The sequence below is a fragment of the Pongo abelii genome, chromosome X (assembly GCF_028885655.2).
Source record: "Pongo abelii isolate AG06213 chromosome X, NHGRI_mPonAbe1-v2.0_pri, whole genome shotgun sequence".
Lineage (NCBI taxonomy): Eukaryota > Metazoa > Chordata > Mammalia > Primates > Hominidae > Pongo > Pongo abelii.
Window position 1 is genome coordinate 91,319,901 of NC_072008.2, and position 18,389 is coordinate 91,338,289.

General features: G+C 36.4%; 1 pseudogene; it reads right to left on the reverse strand.

The window, feature by feature from the left end:
* Window positions 1–16,467: 16,467 nt before the first annotated feature.
* Window positions 16,468–17,190, reverse strand: LOC100445689 (swi5-dependent recombination DNA repair protein 1 homolog; annotated as a pseudogene).
* Between the last annotated feature and the right edge of the window lie 1,199 nt (window positions 17,191–18,389).

Genomic DNA, 18,389 nt, shown 5'->3' on the forward strand with positions numbered 1-18,389 from the left:
GCTCTCAAATAGCTCACCAGTCTATTAGAGTAACCTGTAAAACTAGGCAATGCCAATGTTAAGCAATGTAATGGAGGTGTGGAGAATGTACCCTAATTTGGCACTTAACCTGGACTGGGGGTAACAAGGAAGGCTTTTGGGAGAGGTGATACTTGAGAGGTTTTGTTTTTGTTGTTGTTTTTGTTGTTTTGGTTTTGTTTGTTTGTTTGCTTGTTCGTTTTTGAGACAAGGTTTACTCTGTTGCCCAGGCTGGAGTGCAGTGGTGCAATCATAACTCACTATAACCTCAAACTCCTGGGCTCAAGCAATCTCCCCACCTCAGCCTCCTGAGTAGCTAGGACTGCAGGCACATTCCATCATGCTCAGCTAATTTTTTAATTTTAATTTTTTGTAGAGACAGGGCTTCACTATGTTGCTCAGGCTGAACTCAAACTACTGGCCTCATACAATCCTCCTGCCTTAGCCTCTCAAAGTATTAGGATTACAGGCATGAGTCACCGTGCCTGGCTAACCTGTGAGTGTCTATGTAAGAGATATCCAGGCAGAGAAGGGCATTCAAGAAAGTAAGAATAGCATGTGCAAACACACAGGTAAGACAGAGCATGGCATCTTCAATGAACTGCAAATAATTCTAAATGATTGGAGCACAGGCTGCAGTGGGGTAGGGTACCTAGTGTACCCTAGGTGGAGTAGTGATTGAAAAGACATTAAAACATTTTTAGTAGAGAAATGATGTGATTATATTTACATATCATTTTAAGAAAGATTGTTCTGATTGTACTGTGTTAAAAGGATTATAGGGAACCAAAAGTGGAGGCAAGGAAAGCAGACCAGTTAGCAAGCTATTCTAGGGGTCAAGCTGAGTGATGATAATGTCTTGGACCAAAGAGTTGAGATGGAAATAGGGAGATATATTCAAGAGAAATTTCAGAAGTAGAAATCACAAGGATTGGTTACTAAAAATTGATAAAGGGTAGGGAAAGATACAAAGAATGACAGGATGATTCCTAGGATTCTGGTTCTGGTCAATAGGTTGGCTTCATGTGGGTGTCATTTGTTAAAAAATAAGGAGTAACTGAAGGAAGAGAAAATCTGAAAGTAGGAAGCTGTGAGATGTTGCTTTCTATTTTGGATGAGTTAAGTGTGAGTGCTCCCCAGGGACATTTAAGTGGAGATGTTCCATAGACACTAAAATATGAGTCCTGAGCAAAGAGAGGATACTGAAGCCATGGGAGAAGATGCAATTACCCCAGGAGAGTGTGTAGATTGAGAAGAGGGCGTAGGGTAGAAGAACAGAGATGAAGAGATCTAACATTATGTATAATTGTCACCCTTCCAATTCCTTGTTTGTAGAGTGGGCTGATTTCTGGATTTGTAGGTTAGCCATGGCGTTTAAAATTATCTTGGGAAAATATGACTTTTGAAACACTGGTTCTGGTGTAGGCCTGTTACTTACCCAATGAGTGATCATATAGGGATTTCAAAAAACTTTCACACATGGTGTCCTATTGTATATTAATACACAATAATTCCAAGAGACTTAAACACATAACCCTTCACATTAAGATACACATAAAATCTAAATTAAAAGCATTAACTCATTATAGGAAAGATTAAAATGTATGTTTTTACAATGACAAAATTAATAAGACTTATTTTTTTATTTTTATTTTTTTCCTTTAGGTTTTTTGGCATTTCCCAAGCTTTTACTTTGTTTTGTTTTTTTTTTGTTTTGTTTATTATTATTATTATTATTATTATTATTATACTTTAGGTTTTATGGTACATGAAGACTTATTTTTAATATATGTTAAATGTAAAAAGTATTAGCAAAATGTGCCTGTCAATGGATGAGTGGATAAAGATAATGTGGTATATATGTACAATGGAATACTATTTGGCCTTAAAACAGAGGAAATTTTGTCATTTTCAACAACATGTATGAACCTGGAGGATATTATGCTAAGTGAAATGAGCCAGGCACAGAAAGACAAATACTGCATGATTCCACTTATATGTGGAATCTAAAGAAGTCAAACTCATAGAAGTAAAAGAGTGGAATGGTGGTTGCCAGGGCCTCGGGAGGTGGGTGAGAGGGGAATGGAGACATGTTGGTGAGAGGGTACAAAATTTCAGTTAGATAAGAGGACTAAGTTCTTGAGATCTAATGCACAGAATGGCGACAACCATTATTAATAACATAATGAATATTTCAGAATTCCTAAGAGAATAGATTTTAAATGCTGGCACCATGATATGGTTTGGCTGTGTCCCCACAGAGATCATTGAATCATGGGAGCGGTTTCCCTCATCCTGTTCTCCTGATAATGAGTTAGTTCTCAGGAGATCCGATGGTTTTATAAGGGGATTCCCTGTTCACTGGGCACTCATTCATTCTCCTTCCCACAGCCCTGTGAAGAAGGAAGTGTTTGCTTCCCCTTTCACCGCAATTGTGAGTTTCCTGAGGCCTCCCCAGCCATGCTAAACTGTGAGTCAATTAAACCTCTTTCCTTTATAATTACCTGGTCTTGCATAGTATCTTTGCAGCAACATGAGAATGGACTAATACACACCACAAAAAAAAAAAGTTAAGATGAGGTGACAAATAAAGGAATCAGCTTGATTTCAACATTGCATAATGTGTACAAGTATCAAAACATCACATTGTACTCCATAAATATATATAATTATTTGTCAATTAAAAATTTTCTAATTAACAAAATAAAAATCACTTCAAATCCTACCTTGAGTTTACTACTTTAATATGTTTCCTATAAGCCTCATTTCCATCAAGTATTTTTTCTTTGCTCATGTGTACGTGAACAAAATTGGGAGATATATACTAATAATTTTTTATTCTGATTTTTTGTATTTAACATTAAAGTATGTACATTGTCATTTTGATTGGCTTTCTTTGATTTGCTTACAGGGACCAATTTGGAAAACAGCACTTACGGACTGTAAAGACTTTTTCCAGGAACAAACAAGACAAGAGCTTTGTGCTAATATATTACAATGAACCTAGAAACATTTTTCATATCACCAAAGGAAATTGCAACTGGGAGCAAAGAATACTCAGTATTGGCTACTTTCATGTCACATAATCACTCTTATCTGCATGTGAGACAGCGTCCATAGTAGATGAAGGCAAGGGAGAAGTGGATTCTGAATGGCTTTTGAGTAGTAAATATTCAGTGTCTGTCATGTTAGCTCACATGATCTCACAGGCCTTCACTAAAAAAGTGTTTAAGATTTTAAAATACTGGGCCATTGCATTATCATCTTTATTTATGAACTGTAAGCCTGTCACTTGGGAGCATTTTCAATGAAAACTTCTCATACCTTCAATAAGTTAGCCTTCAGTGACAGTTTTTGTTATTGCTTTATTTTGAAAATTATTTGGGGATAAGGACTACCATTAAATTTTTTCTGTGGTGGGTGTGTTATGTAAAATTAAAGGGTTTAATGCAGTTTATCTCAGTTGGTTTAACTCAACATAGATTGAATCCCTACCAATTGACAAGAACTGTGCAAATCAATCTAGAAATGTAGTGTCTAATGCCACTGAGGAGTGCCAAATGACATATTTTCCAAGTAATATAGAGACCACATATCTTCTAACCTCATTCCACTCACTGAAAATGATGGTTCTAATAATAAAAATTTTCAGGGGTAGACCACTGAAGTTTAGCAACTCCCTAGATTTGGCAGCAGACAGGAAACTGAGGGGCACACATTACACTTGAGTTACTTAATTGAAACCTTGCTTCTCCTCCTCCGTCTTCTCCTCCTTTTCCTTTTTCATCCTTTCTCTACACTCTCCTCTTTATGCTTCATCTTCTCTATAGAGACCTTGGTTCCAGTGCTTTACTCTCATGTAAAAGTTTGGGAAACTCATATTTATTTATTGGAACATTATTATTCCAAACACATTTGAGAACATCAAGTTTCTCCCCCAAAATGAAAATTCTATCACTTCAAAAATGAGCAACAGAGAAGGAGAGGGGGAGAGAAGAGAGAGAGAGAGAGAGAGAGAAAGAGAGCGCACGCGCGCGCGCGAGAGAGAGAATGCCTAAACATATAGTGGATTAGAATAACTATTTATTTGGAGGGAAAATGTAGAGTAATGTAATTAAACCCTGAACAACATTTACTGATAGTTTTGTTATATAAATATTTGAAAATAGAGCTAAGATACCTATTTGGGATTAACAATAGTTCTAAAGGTAAGAATATATAGACTGATAACATAAATTTCACAAATTGCTGCCTTGTGACATTAGTAATATATTTCTAAATGGGAACAACTATCAACTACTGATAAACAGCCACCAACAAAGAAACCCAATTTATTCAGAGATGTATAAAGCTGGGCACACTTCATTCATAGATTTTCTATTTTTAGAATTCTCAGCACATTAAATTTTTCTGAGAAAAAAATGTGTATTCATTTATTCATACTCATTTTTGAACTAACATTTATTTAAGGTCCACAATATGCTAGATATTTTATATTAATTTTTGATTACTTAATGCAAATATAGCAACACTAAGAAGCCAGTATTATTATTCCTGATTTACAAATAAGGAAATAAACTCAGGGAGGTGAATGTGTTCAAAGATACATAGTTAAGAAAGTTAAAGAGAGAGGATTCAAGCCTAAGTCTGTCTGACTTCAAAATCTCTCTTCTTCCCACTATATATTGCTCCCTATGAGTTTATATTAATGAAATCTAAAATCCCACTTCAAGTGGTATAATGAAGAAATTAAGAAAACCACCTGCGATAGTGATATAATTTTTCTAATCACTAAATATTTTTTCTTAGCTCTTCTTGTGGAACAATATACAATATGATTCTTGGGACTGGTTGAACATATCTGCCTTATTTTAACTCAAATTTATTTAAGATATGTGTTTTATAGTATTCTGCCGCTGGAAATATTACAAATACAGTAATAAAATATATCATTTATTAAATAAAATAATAAGGAACATGAGTAAAACATTTTGCCTATATTATGCCAGCAGCTATGCTATGCACTGGCAACACACACAGGCTTACAATGAACCCAGAGGTGGGAGCATCTATGTCACTAGGAGAAATTTAGGGAAGATTTAACATTTAAAAACTATTAATATAGTTTATTACATTAATAGATGAACGGAGTGAAAAACGTGATCAGTGCTTAGCCCATAATAGGCAATCAATAAATAGATGCAGAAAAGGCTTTGGTCAAAATTTTAGACCCATTCATGATAAAAGCTCCTTAGCAAACTAGAAATAGAAGTCAACTCCCTTAACTTACTAAGACCTACAATAAACATACACCTAATGGTGAACTGTTTTAACCTTTCCTTTTTCACAGCCAGGAAAATTAGAAGTACGTCTAGTATCACCACTTCTGTTTAGCATTGTATTGGAGGTCCTTGGCCGTTCAGTAAGACAAGATAAAGAGTTAAAATGTATAGGACTGACAAGGAAAAATAAAACTGTCATTGATCACAGATTATATATTTATCAACATAGAAAACTGAAAAGATTTATAGATATATTATTACTAAGAGAGTTTAGCAAGGTTATTAGCTACAAGATCAACATATAACATTAATTTTTTTCCTATACATCAACAACAAATTATTATAAAAGAAAAGTTTAAGAAACAGTATATGATGTCTTGGAGTATATAAAAGATGGTCAAGACTTTTTAATTAGTCAGGGTAATGTTCGCTATGCTGTGATAACACATAATCCCTGAAATATCCATGTTGTAACACAACACCAATTTATTTCTTGCTCCAGTTACAGTTAATGTGAGTCAGGTGGCTCTCTGGCACAGCTTCCCTTTAAGAGCTGACTCAAGATTCCTGGAAGCTTCCAAACTGTGGCAATGCCATCTGGACTACTAGTTAGTTATAGAAAGGAGAAAAAGGAATGCAAGAGGCAAACTGGCTCTTAGCTGCCCAACTACCTGAACTTATCTTCAAAACAGAGTGGGAAATATAGATCTGAACATGGATATTTGGTGGACACTATCACTGTCTGCCAAAAAGTATAATATTATTTAGAAAACATGGTAAAAAATTAAATAAAAGGAGTGATATACCCTCCCATTCATGGATGGGAAAGTGAAATAATATTGAATGCAATTCCAATCAAACTTGCAACAAGGATTTGCGTGTGTATGTGTGTGGAACTTGACAAAATGATTCCAAAATGTATATGAAAGAGCAAAGGGCCAAGCATAACTAAGACAAAAAAAAAAAAAATGAGGCAGAAAGGCTGACTCTACCAGGTATCAAAACGTGTTCCAAAGTTACAGTAATTAAAATAACATCATATTAGTATAGGAATGGACAAAATAGCAATAACATTGAATATAGTCCAGAAACAGATCTCATGTATAAGAATTTAATAATTGATAATGGTAATATTTCAGATTAGTGTGAAAAAGATGATCTCAAAAAATGGCATGAGGAAAATTGGATATTCATATATGAAAAGTTATGGTAGATTTCTATCTCACATAAATCCCCCAAATAAATTTCAGGTCAATTAAAAAAAAAAACCTATAAAAGTATTGTATTAGGGTTCTATAAAGGAACAGAACTATTAGCATATATGTATATGTATATGAAGGGGAGTTTATTAGGAAAATTGATTCACACGATCACAAGGCAAAGTTCCACAATAGGCCATCTGCAAGCTGAGGAGCAAGGAAGTCAGTCGGAGTCCCAAAACCTCAAAAGTAGGGAAGCCGACAGTGCAGCCTTTGGTCTGTGGCCAAAGGCCCGAGAGCCGCAAATCACTGGTGTAAGTCCAAGAGCCCAAAAGCCGAAGAACTTGGAGTCTGATGTTCAAGGGCAGGAAGCATCCAGCACAGGAGAAAGATGAAGGCCAGAAGACTCAGCAAGTTTCCTCATTCCACTTTCTTCTGCCTGCTTTATTCTAGCCATGCTGGCAGCTGATCAGATGGTGCCCACCCAGATTGAGGGTGGGTTTGCCTCTCCCAGTCCACTGACTCAAATGTTAATCTCCTTTGGCAACACTCTCACAGACAGACCCAGGAATAATACTCTGCATCCTTCAATCTAATCAAGTTGACACTCAATATTAACCATCACAGGTGTTTTAGCAACATATGGGACATATTTTCCTACTAATGAATTGAGAAAGACTCTTCTAGACAAGACGCAAAGTCCAGAGCCATTAAAGAAAATACTAAGTGAATTGTCTACATCAAAATTTAAAATTTCTAGGTAATGAATCACACCATAAAAGTTAAAATCTAGAATGAAAAAAAGATTTGCAATATGTGTAATGAAGTATTAATATGAAAATATAAAAAGAATTTTTTCAAGTTATAATAGTGGCAAGGCCATAAACTGAGAAATCATAGAAGAGGTAACTCAAAATTGGCAGTGAACATATGCTTCGACATATAAGGAGGGAAATACATAGTATAACAATATGATACCATATTTTTTAGCTCATTAGATTGGCAGACATTTAAAAAGTAATAATATCTAGTATCAATGAGTGGAAATCAGCTTTTTTAAAGTACCATTTGGCAGTCTATCAAAATGTAAAGTGTACATACCCTTTAAACCAGTAATTCAACCACTAAGACTCTATCTACCAGAGATATGCATGTGAACAGAGATATATGTACGAGATGTTTGTTGAATCATTACTTAAAAGAACAATAAAACTGAAAACAACCAAATATTCATTAATAATTGTTGGATAAATAGATTTCATACCATGGAATGCTATGCAGCAATAAATAAGAGGGAAGAACATTCTTATGTGCTGGTATTTTATGATGTCTAAGATATAGTTGTTGAAATAAGCCAATTACGGAACTATGATGTGAGCCAACTTATGTTTTTAGAAAACATTTAAAAAGACCCTATACCCTTATACTCAGTGTGTGTGTGTGTGTGTGTGTGTGTGTGTGTGTTTGTATACACATGCATATGTGGAGAAAAATATCTGAAAGAACACACCAAACAGCAGTTTTACATCTGGGAAGAAGTTATATTATAAATGGTGGTAAAGGAATATTTCAAAAAATGTAGAAAATTCAAAAGTAGAAAGAAAAAAGACTGTTCACAAATTCCCTCAATTCAAAACTAACTATTGTTACCCTTCTGTGTACACACACATACATATATGCAAGTAGATATCTCTAGCTCTCTTTTACACAACGTGGGATCCCACATACATGCTACTTTCATAACTTGCTCTTTTGTTTAACCATACACTGTGGATTTTTTTCATGACATTAATTGCCTATTTTATTTATTTAACAATAACTTATAGTGCATACTATATTCCAGGCACTTTCCAAAATACCATATGTATACATAAATCTGAATTCTTTCAATGCTTTTTAAAGGTATTATTGTTACTGCTGTAAAAGCATTATCATTTGTGTATGTAACATCAACATTAATCATTCAGATGAAGGAGAAATAAGGAAAGAGTGCCTATCACTGTAGTGGAACTGAGATAATTTTCAGAGGACCTTCCATTCACAGGTTGAGGACTTTCTAGAGAATACCTGGAAAATGTTATTTGGATCTGGACTGCAACATGAAGAGAGAAGCAAGTTAATGACTCTTTTTACAAAACTCTATTCATATACACAGCACATTTTTGTTATACATCCAAGTAATTTTTTTTAAACCACAAAGAGAATTACCAGTCAAGTAGCTCTGACACAAGCTTCCTTTGATTAGACCTCCCATGCTGGTAGCCACTGCAACTGCTTGGATCTTTTTTTTTTTTTTTTTTAAGACAAGTCCCATTTGCCACAGAGATTTATAGTATTTCCATTTCAGCCTGTATAGCACTAATCACTATTAGAATATGGGCAAAAAGCCTGTCAATAAATATAGTGATGGAATCCATAACAGATGTTTTTCTCACAATAAAAGCTTGAATTTCACACACCTCCTAAATTTCCTGTGTCTCATGACCAAATTTCAGGTAATTGGAAATTTATTTGATAAAGTGTCACTTGGAGATAAGAGATGGACCATTTCTCTCAGAATTAAACCTGAATATTTAGACTTCATTGCCTCTTTGAATGTACTCTTATAGATGCCACTTTTCAACTTGCAGGTTTAAGTATCTAAAACCACTAACACCAAGTAATGAGAAGGACTCTAGTCTGATTATACTAGAAAATCTCAGTTCAAGTTCACTAAAAATTCTCCAGCACATCTGCTGTTACAATCATGGTGGAGAGAAGAGTGACCTGGTAATTAGAAAACCTGGCTCCTAACCCTGGCTCTGTCCTTAGTCATGCAAACAGTAATGCTATCTTTTATTGAGTTCTATTCTACATGTCAGGTACTTTGCTGAGTGCTTCACATGGATTTTGACATATTGGCTCTTACAAACACCCTATGAAGTAGGTACTATCATTATTCTTGTTTAACAAACAAGGAAACTGATAACTAGAAAGATTGAAATGATTTGCTAAGAGTTACAGGTAACAGCCCAGCACCACACCCATGAGTGCCCATGCATGTGGACAAGGGGCCTGGGGATCGACCCACTAGCTCAATGCCATCAGTGTCCACCCACATGTTTCAGAAACCTGAGGACAAGCCATTCCAGCCTGCTGGTGCCTATGCACATCAGCTGAGAGCCTGGAGATTACCCAGCCACACCTGCCACAGCCTGCATCTGTGTGCACCATCAGGAGCCTGAGTACAGGCCAGCTCTCCCTGGCACCACCTCCTCTAGTGCCCATATATGTCTTTGGGGGTTCTGGGGATTGGATTGCCTCACTTGCTGCCAGTGGTATCCAGAAACTCCTCCTGGGGGTCTGAGGATGTGCCCACCTGTCCTGCTACCACCACCACTGCCAGCACCTACTTGCATAAACCACCTGGTAACCTGGGGATTGGCCCACCCAGTTTGCAGCTGTCACTGCTGATGTCTGTGCACACCACATGAAGGGCCAAGAGCTGGCCTGCCACAGCTACTGCCACCATTGTCAATTGCTACACACACCAATTGCTACATACACCATCAATTGCTACACACACATTTGGGGTGACCCAAAGACACACTTGACTTACTGTTACCACTCCACTGCTGGCACATGAACAAGATACCTGGAGGCCCAAGGATCAACGTGCCTTGACCCACTACCACCAGATCTTACATACATCTCCTTGGGGGCCCAATGACTGGCATGTTTGGCCCACTGCTGCCACCACTAGGGCCCAAGGATCAACCCATCTGGCATCCCTGTCTCCAGTAAGGCCCTACCACAGCCTCCACTAACAACTTCAGCCTAAGCCACTGAAGAACTCACAGACACCATTTATGCTCATTGCAGTCAAATAAATCACACAGAGACTGCAGAAAAGCATGCACCCAGAATCAATGGAAAATCACCCAATCCAACCAGAGCTATAGATACATCTACAAGAAACAGTCTTTACCTACAAAATACTATCCATAAAATAAGTGACTGCTACATCAGACATGCAAATATCAACATAAGAACACAAGAAACATGAAAAAACAAGGAACTATGACACCTCCAAAGAACATAATTCTCCCGCAATAGATTCCACTGAAAAAGAAATCCATAAAATGCCTGAAAAAATGCAAAATGATATTAGAGAAGCTCAGTGAGATGCAAAAGAACACAGATAAACAATACAAAGAAATCAGAAAAAAATTATTTATAATCTCAATGAGAAATTCAACAAAGATAGCTATCATAAAAAAGAATCAAACAGAAGTCTTGGAACTGAGGAATTCAATGGACGAAATGAAATACAACATATAACTGAGTTTCAACAATAGACTAGATCAAGCAAAAGAAGGAATTTTTAAACTTGAAGGCAGGTCTTTTGAAATAACCCAATCAGACAAAAAAGAGGAAAAATAATTTTAAAAAAGAATAAAGAAAGCCTATGTGGCATATGGAACATCATAAAGCAACCAAATATTGAAATTGTGGGTGTTCCAGAAGAAGACATGCCAAAGGCACAGAAATCTATTTAATGAAATAATAGCTGAAAACTTTGAAGTCTTGCAAGAGATACAGACATCTAGTCACAGGAAGCTCAAAGATCCCCAAAGAGATTCAACCTAGACTGGTCTTTTCCAAGGCATATTATAGCCAAACTGTCAAAAGTCAAAGACAAAGAGAATTCTAAAAACAGTAAGAGAAAAGTGTCAAGTCACATATGAGTGAATCTCCATCAGTGTAAGAACGGATTTCTCAACAGAAACCTTATAGGAAAGGAGAGGATGGGATGAGGTACTCAAAGTGCTGAAAAGAAAAAAAAAAAGAGGCCAGTCAAGGGTAATACAACAAGCAAAATTCGTCTTCAAAAATGGAGATATAAACTCTTTCCTCCACAGGCAAAAACTGAGGGAATTCATCAACACTAGACCAGCCATCCAAGAAATACTTAAGGGAGTCCTACATCTGGAAGCAAAAGGACAATACCTATTATCACAGAAACACACAAAAAAGTATAAAGGAGACACACAAATGAGAAAGAGAAACAACTCAAATATTACCACTACAGAAAACCACAAAACCATAATGATAAATGGATGGAAGGAAGGAAGAAACGAAGGAAGGAAGGAAGGAAGGAAGGAAGGAAGGAAAGACTCAGACACCACTTATGCTGATTACAGCCAAATAAATCACACAGAGACTACACAAAAGCATGCACCCAGAATCAAAGCAAAAGTGCCTTACCCAACCAGCACTATAGATACATCCATAAGAAACAGTATTTACCTACAAAATCCAATCCATAGAATAAAAGAGGTGACTGTTACATGAGACATGCAGATATCAACATAAGGACAGTTGATATCCTTTGATGAATTTCTCATTGAGATTATAAATCATTTTTTCTGATTTCTTTGCATTATTTGTGTTATTTTGCATATTATTGAGCTTCTGTAATATCATTATTTTACATTCTTTTCAGGAATTTTATGGATTTTTCATAGGAATCTATTGCTAGAAAATTATTAAGTTCTTTGGAGCTGTCACGGTTCCTTGTTTTTTCATGTTTCTTATAGGTTGTACAAAACAATCAGAAAATAATTAGCAAAATGACAGAAATAAGTCCCCACCTATCAATAATAACCATGAATGTAAACAAATTAAATTCCCCTAAAAGATATAGACAGGTTAAAATGGATTTTTAAAAATATGACCCAATTATAAGCTACCTACAAAAAACTTAGTTCCCTGTAAAGACATGCATACACTGAAAGTAAAGGGATAGAAAAAGATATTCCACGCAAACAGAAACAAAGGTAAGCAGGAATAGCTATACTTCTATCATATAAAAGAAACTTCAAGTCAAAAATAGTAAATAGAGATAAAGAAGGTCACTATATAATGATAAAGGGATCAATTCATGAAAAGAATATAAGAATTCTAAATATGTTTGCACCAAAACTCAGATAACCCAGATATATATAGCAAATATTTTTAGATATAAAGGGAGAGATTCATTCAAATACAATAATAGTTGGGGACTTCAACACCACACACTCAGGATTGGACAGGTCATCTATAGACAAAATTAACAAGGAAACAATCGCACTTTAGACTAAAATGGATGTAACAAATACTTGCAGAACATTTCATTCAATAACTGCAAGATACACATTCTTCTCATTAACACATGGAACATTCTCCAAGATAGACCATACATTAGGACACAAAACAAGCCTCAACACATTTTTAAAAATTAAAATCATATCCTGGTCAGGTGCGGTGGCTCATGCCTATAATTTCAGCACTTTGGGAGACTGAGGTGTGATTGCTTGAGGATTGCTTGAAGCCAGGAGTTTGAGAAGAGCCTGGGCAACAAAGCAAGACCCTGTTGCTACACAAAAATTAATAAATAAATCAGGTGTGGCAGCATGCACCTGTAGTCCCAGCTACTTAGGAGGCTGAGGTAGGAAGATTGCTTGAGCCCAGGAGGTTGAGGCTGCAGTGAACCACACTCACACCACTGCTCTCCAGCCTGAGCAACAAAGCAAGACTCCCTTCTCTTTCTCTCTCTCTCAAAAAAAAATTATGTATCTTCTCAGGCCACGATTACATAAAAGTAGAAATCAATAACAAGAGGAACTCTGGAAACACTACAAATACATGGAAATTAAACAACATGCTCTTGAATAACCATTGTGTCAAGGAAGAAATAAAGAAGGAAATCAAAAATGTCTTGAAATAAATGAAAATGGAGGCTAATCAACAGAATGAAGAACAAAACAATGTGACTATATAAATCGATGCACAAAAAGCATTTGACAAAATTCAGCATCCCTCCATGGTAAAAACTCACAACAAGTTACACACTGAAGGATCATACCTCAACAGTATAAAGGCCATTTATGACAAAACCACAGCTAACAACATACTGAATGAGGAAAACCTGAAAGCCTTTCCTCTAAAATCGGGAGCAAGACAAGGATACCCACTTTCACCAGTCCTATTCAACATACTACTAGAAGTCCTGGCCAGAGCAATCAGGAAATAGAAAGAAATGAAAGGTATCCAAATAGGAAAAAAAGGAAGTCACACTGTCCCTCTCTGTGGATGACATAATTGTATATATAGCAAAACCTGAAGGTTCCACAAAAAGCTCTTAGGTTAGAGAAAGAAACTGAGTAAAATTTCAGATACAGAATAAACATACAAAAATCAACAGCATTTCTACACAACAATAAGAAACTAACTGAAAAAGCAATACCAAAGACAGGCAATAACAAATGCTCAGTATCACCAGCAGAGGCTGCAGAACAGCAAAGATTGCTATCTGTTCCTTCCTCTGGAAGCTTCGTCCCAGAAAGGCACCCACCAGATGCCAGCTGGAACTCTCTTGTATATCTGTCAACCGCTGCCGGGAGGTGTCTCCCAGTCAGGAGGCACAGGGGTCAGGGACCCACTTGAGGAGGCAGTCTGTCCCTTAGCAGAACTCCAGCGCTGTGCTGGGAGATCCACTGCTCTCTTCAGAGCCAGCAGGCAGGAACATTTAAGTCTGCTGAAGCTGTGCCCACAGCTGCCGCTTCCCCCAAGTGCTCTGTCCCAGGGAGATGGGAGTTTTATCTATAAGCCCCTGACTAGCCATACACAAAAAACTGAAACTGGACGCCTTCCTTACATCTTATACAAAAATTAACTAAAGATGGATTAAAGACTTAAATGTAAGACCTAAAACCATAAAAATCCTAAAAGAAAACCTAGGCAATACCATTCAGGACATAGGCATGGGCAAATAGTTCATGACTAAAACACCAAAAGCAATGGAAACAAAAGCCAAAATTGACAATGGTATCTAATTAAACTAAAGAGCTACTGCACAGCAAAAGAAACTATCATCAGGATGAATAGACAACCTAGAGAATGGGAGAAAAATTTTGCAATCCATCCATCTGACAAAGGGCTTATATCCAGAATCTATAAGGAACTTAAACCAATTTACAAGAAAAAAACAACCCCATCAGAAAGTGGGCGAAGGATATGAACAGACACTTCTCAAAAGAAGACATTTATGTGGCCAACAAACATATGAAAAAAAGCTCATCATCACTGGTCATTAGAGAAATGCAAATCAAAACCACAATGAGATACCATCTCACACCAGTTAGAATGGCAATCATTAAAAAGTCAGGAAACAATAAATGCTGGAGAGGATGTGGAGAAATAGGAACGCTTTTATACTGTTGGTGGGAGTGTAAATTAGTTCAACCATTGTGGAAGACAGTGTGGCGATTCCTCAAGGATCTAGAACCAGAAATACCATTTGATCCAGCCATCGCATTACTGGGTATATACCCAAAGGAATATAAATCATTCTACTATAAAGACACATGCACATGTATGTTTATTGCAGCACTATTCACAATAGCAAAGACTTGCAACCAACTCAAATGCCCATCAATGATAGACTGGATAAAGAAAATATGGCACACATATACCATGGAATACTATGGAATACTATGCAGCCATAAAAAAGGATGAGTTCATGTTCTTTGCAGGGACATGGATGAAGCTGGAAACCATCACTCTCAGCAAACTAACACAGGAACAGAAAACCAAGCATCGCATGTTCTCACTCATAAGTGGCAGTTGAACAATGAGAACACATGGACACAGGGAGGGGAACATCACACACTGGGGCCTGTCATGGGGAGGCTAAGGGAGGGATAGCATTAAGAAAAATACCTAATGTAGATGACGGGTTGATGGGTGCAGCAAACCACCATGACACATGTATACCTATGTAACAAACCTGCATGTTCTGCACATGTACCCCAGAACTTAAAGTATAATAAAACAAAACACACAAACAAACAAACAAATGCTGGCAAGGAGGTGGAGTAAAGGAAATACTCGTATACTGTTGGTGGGAATGTAAATTAGTACAACCACTATGGAGAACAATTTAGAGGTTCCTCAAAAAAATAAAAATAGAGCTACCATATGATCCAGCAATCCCACTGCTGGGTATATATCCAAAAACATGGTAATCAGTATATTGAAGAGATATCTGTACTCCAATGTTTATTTTAGCATTATTCACAATAGCCATGATACAGAATCAACCTAAGTGTCCATCAGCAGATAAATGGATAAAGAAAATGTGGTACACAATGGAATATTGTTCAGCCATAAAAAGAATGAAATCCTGTCATTTGCAGCAACATGGATGGAACTGAAGGTCATTATGTTAACTGAAATTAGCCAGGCACAGAAAGACAAACATCATATGTTCTCACTTATTTATGAAATCTAAAAATGTAAACAATTGAACTCATGGACATAGAGAGTAGAAGGATGGTTACCAGAGGCTGGGAAGGGTAATGGGGGTGTGGGAAGGAGGTGGGGACGAAAAATAGAATGAATAAGACCTAGTATTTGATAGCACAACAGGGTGACTAGAGCCAATAATAATTTATTTTTATTTTTTAAAAAATCTGGACATATGAGTTTAATTACCTGCTAGGTCATCAGATGGAAATATGTAGTAGTAAATGGATGGAAAAAAGGTTTATAAACTTAGGAGAGAGGCGGGCATTTTTAGACCACTTGAAATTTAGACATTCACCAGATTGGACAATTTTGGGCATTTAAAATAAATCGTTTTGCCATAAAAAACACAAAGCAATGTATTAAAACTGGTTTAGAGAATTGCCCAAATGATTTTTTCAACATGATTTGAATTTTTTACATATTACATTAAACGTCAAATTTTCTTCGGCAAATCTATCCAAATACTACATTTTCATTCTACAACTTAATTTATATTAACATAGTAGAGTGTCCTAAATTGATGTTCATCAGGATACGTTCCTCTAAGCCCTAACGGTTTCTATCTTCCATTTAAAATGTATAAGTATCTTTTAATTAAGTTGTTATTCTCAAAGATATTCTGGAGAAATGATTAGGAATTAAACACCTATAAATTCTTCTTCACTTCTGTTACAGTGTAGCAATTTATTATCCAACCCATAGTGGGCTATCAATAGAGTAGGTTTACTTTCTTGTTGTCTTCAGACATAGCTGACTACAACTCATAAAGCAACGGCTGGCTACAGCTTCTCCACTTCTTTATTAACAACTGTAACTGAGACGGATCAACATTCTTTGATCTATACATTTGGACAAGATTTTGCCTCCAAAGAAAGTCTTCTTTCTCCTGAACCTGCTTCACCAATTTTGCTTTTTCTTCGTTTAATTCTTGTTTAGGAAGATTCTAATTCACAATCTTATTTTGGAGAGCACTGCATGACACAGAATCAAGTGACTGAGATTCACTCACATTGATATTCTTGAAGGTATTTTTCAAATATGTGATTTCTTCAAATTCACTTGTCTATGTGTTGAAAATTTTCTTGAAATTCCAAACAGTTTTCCTCTGTGGAAGATGCTGGTTTCTCCGAAAAGTTCTGATTGTTTTCTTCATTCTCTACTTTAAGACGTTTTATCACATTGTAACAGGAATTAAATGAAGATCTTGTTTTCCTTAATCTTTCTTTAAGTGTCGCACTCATAGGTTGTTTTCATGAACTAGATGTATGGGGAGACGATGGATTCACAAAGCCCTGTGGAGTACTAGGCAAAACCACAGCTGAGTCTGACTGACTTTCCATCTTGAAAATGAGATCTTGGTTTACCTCTCTGCTCTCCCCAGCATAAGCAGAAAGCACATGCAGTTGCAGCCATAAATCTATCCTGTGCCCAAGGTGGGGCCATGCGAGAGAGCTATAGTCAATAATAATTTAATTGTACATTTAAAAATAACTCAAGGAGTATAATTGGATTGTTTGTAACACAAAGGATAAATGCCTGAGGGGAAGGATACCCCATTCTCTATTATGCAATTACTATGCATTGCATGCCCGTATCAAAACACCTCATATTCCCCATAAATATATACACCTACTATGTACCTACCAAAATTTTGAGAAAAAGCAATCCCATTTGAAATAGCTACAAAAAGGTACCTGGGAATAAACTCAACTAAGGAGTTGAAAGCCCTCTCCAAGGATAACTAAAAAAACTCTAATGATTTTTGTTCTTGCGATAGTTTACTGCGAATGATGATTTCCAATTTCATCCATGTCCCTAAAAAGGACATGAACTCATCATTTTTTATGGCTGCATAGTATTAATCCATGGTGTATATGGACACAGGAAGGGGAACATCACACTTCGGGGACTGTTGTGGGGTGGAGGGAGGGGGGAGGGATAGCACTGGGAGATATACCTAATGCTAGATGACGAGTTAGTGGGTGCAGCGCACCAGCATGGCACATGTGTACATATGTAACTTACCTGCACATTGCACACATGTACCATAAAACCTAAAGTATAATAATAATAATAATAAAAAAAATAAAAATAAAAATAAAAATAAAAAAAATTAAAAAAAAAAAACTCTAATGACACAAAATGAAGAGGATGCAAACTAATGGAAAGACATCCCAGGCTCACAGATCAGAAGAATTAACATCATTAAAATAAGAAGACTGCCCAAAGCAGATTCAGTGCAATACTTATCAAAATACAAATCTAACTGACACCTGATCATCAGAGGTGACGTTTTTTACAGAAATAGAAATAACAATCCTCAAATCCATATGGAAACACAAAAGACCCTCAATAGGCAAAGTAATCCTGAACAAAAGAACAAAGCTGGAGGCATCATACTACCTGACTTCAAAATATACTGTATCAAGCTATAGAAACCAAAACATCATGGCATTGATATAAAAAGACACATAGACTAATGGAAAACAACAGGAAACCCAGAAATAAAACCACATATTTACAGCCAACTGATTTTTTGACAAAGGTGACAAGAATATAC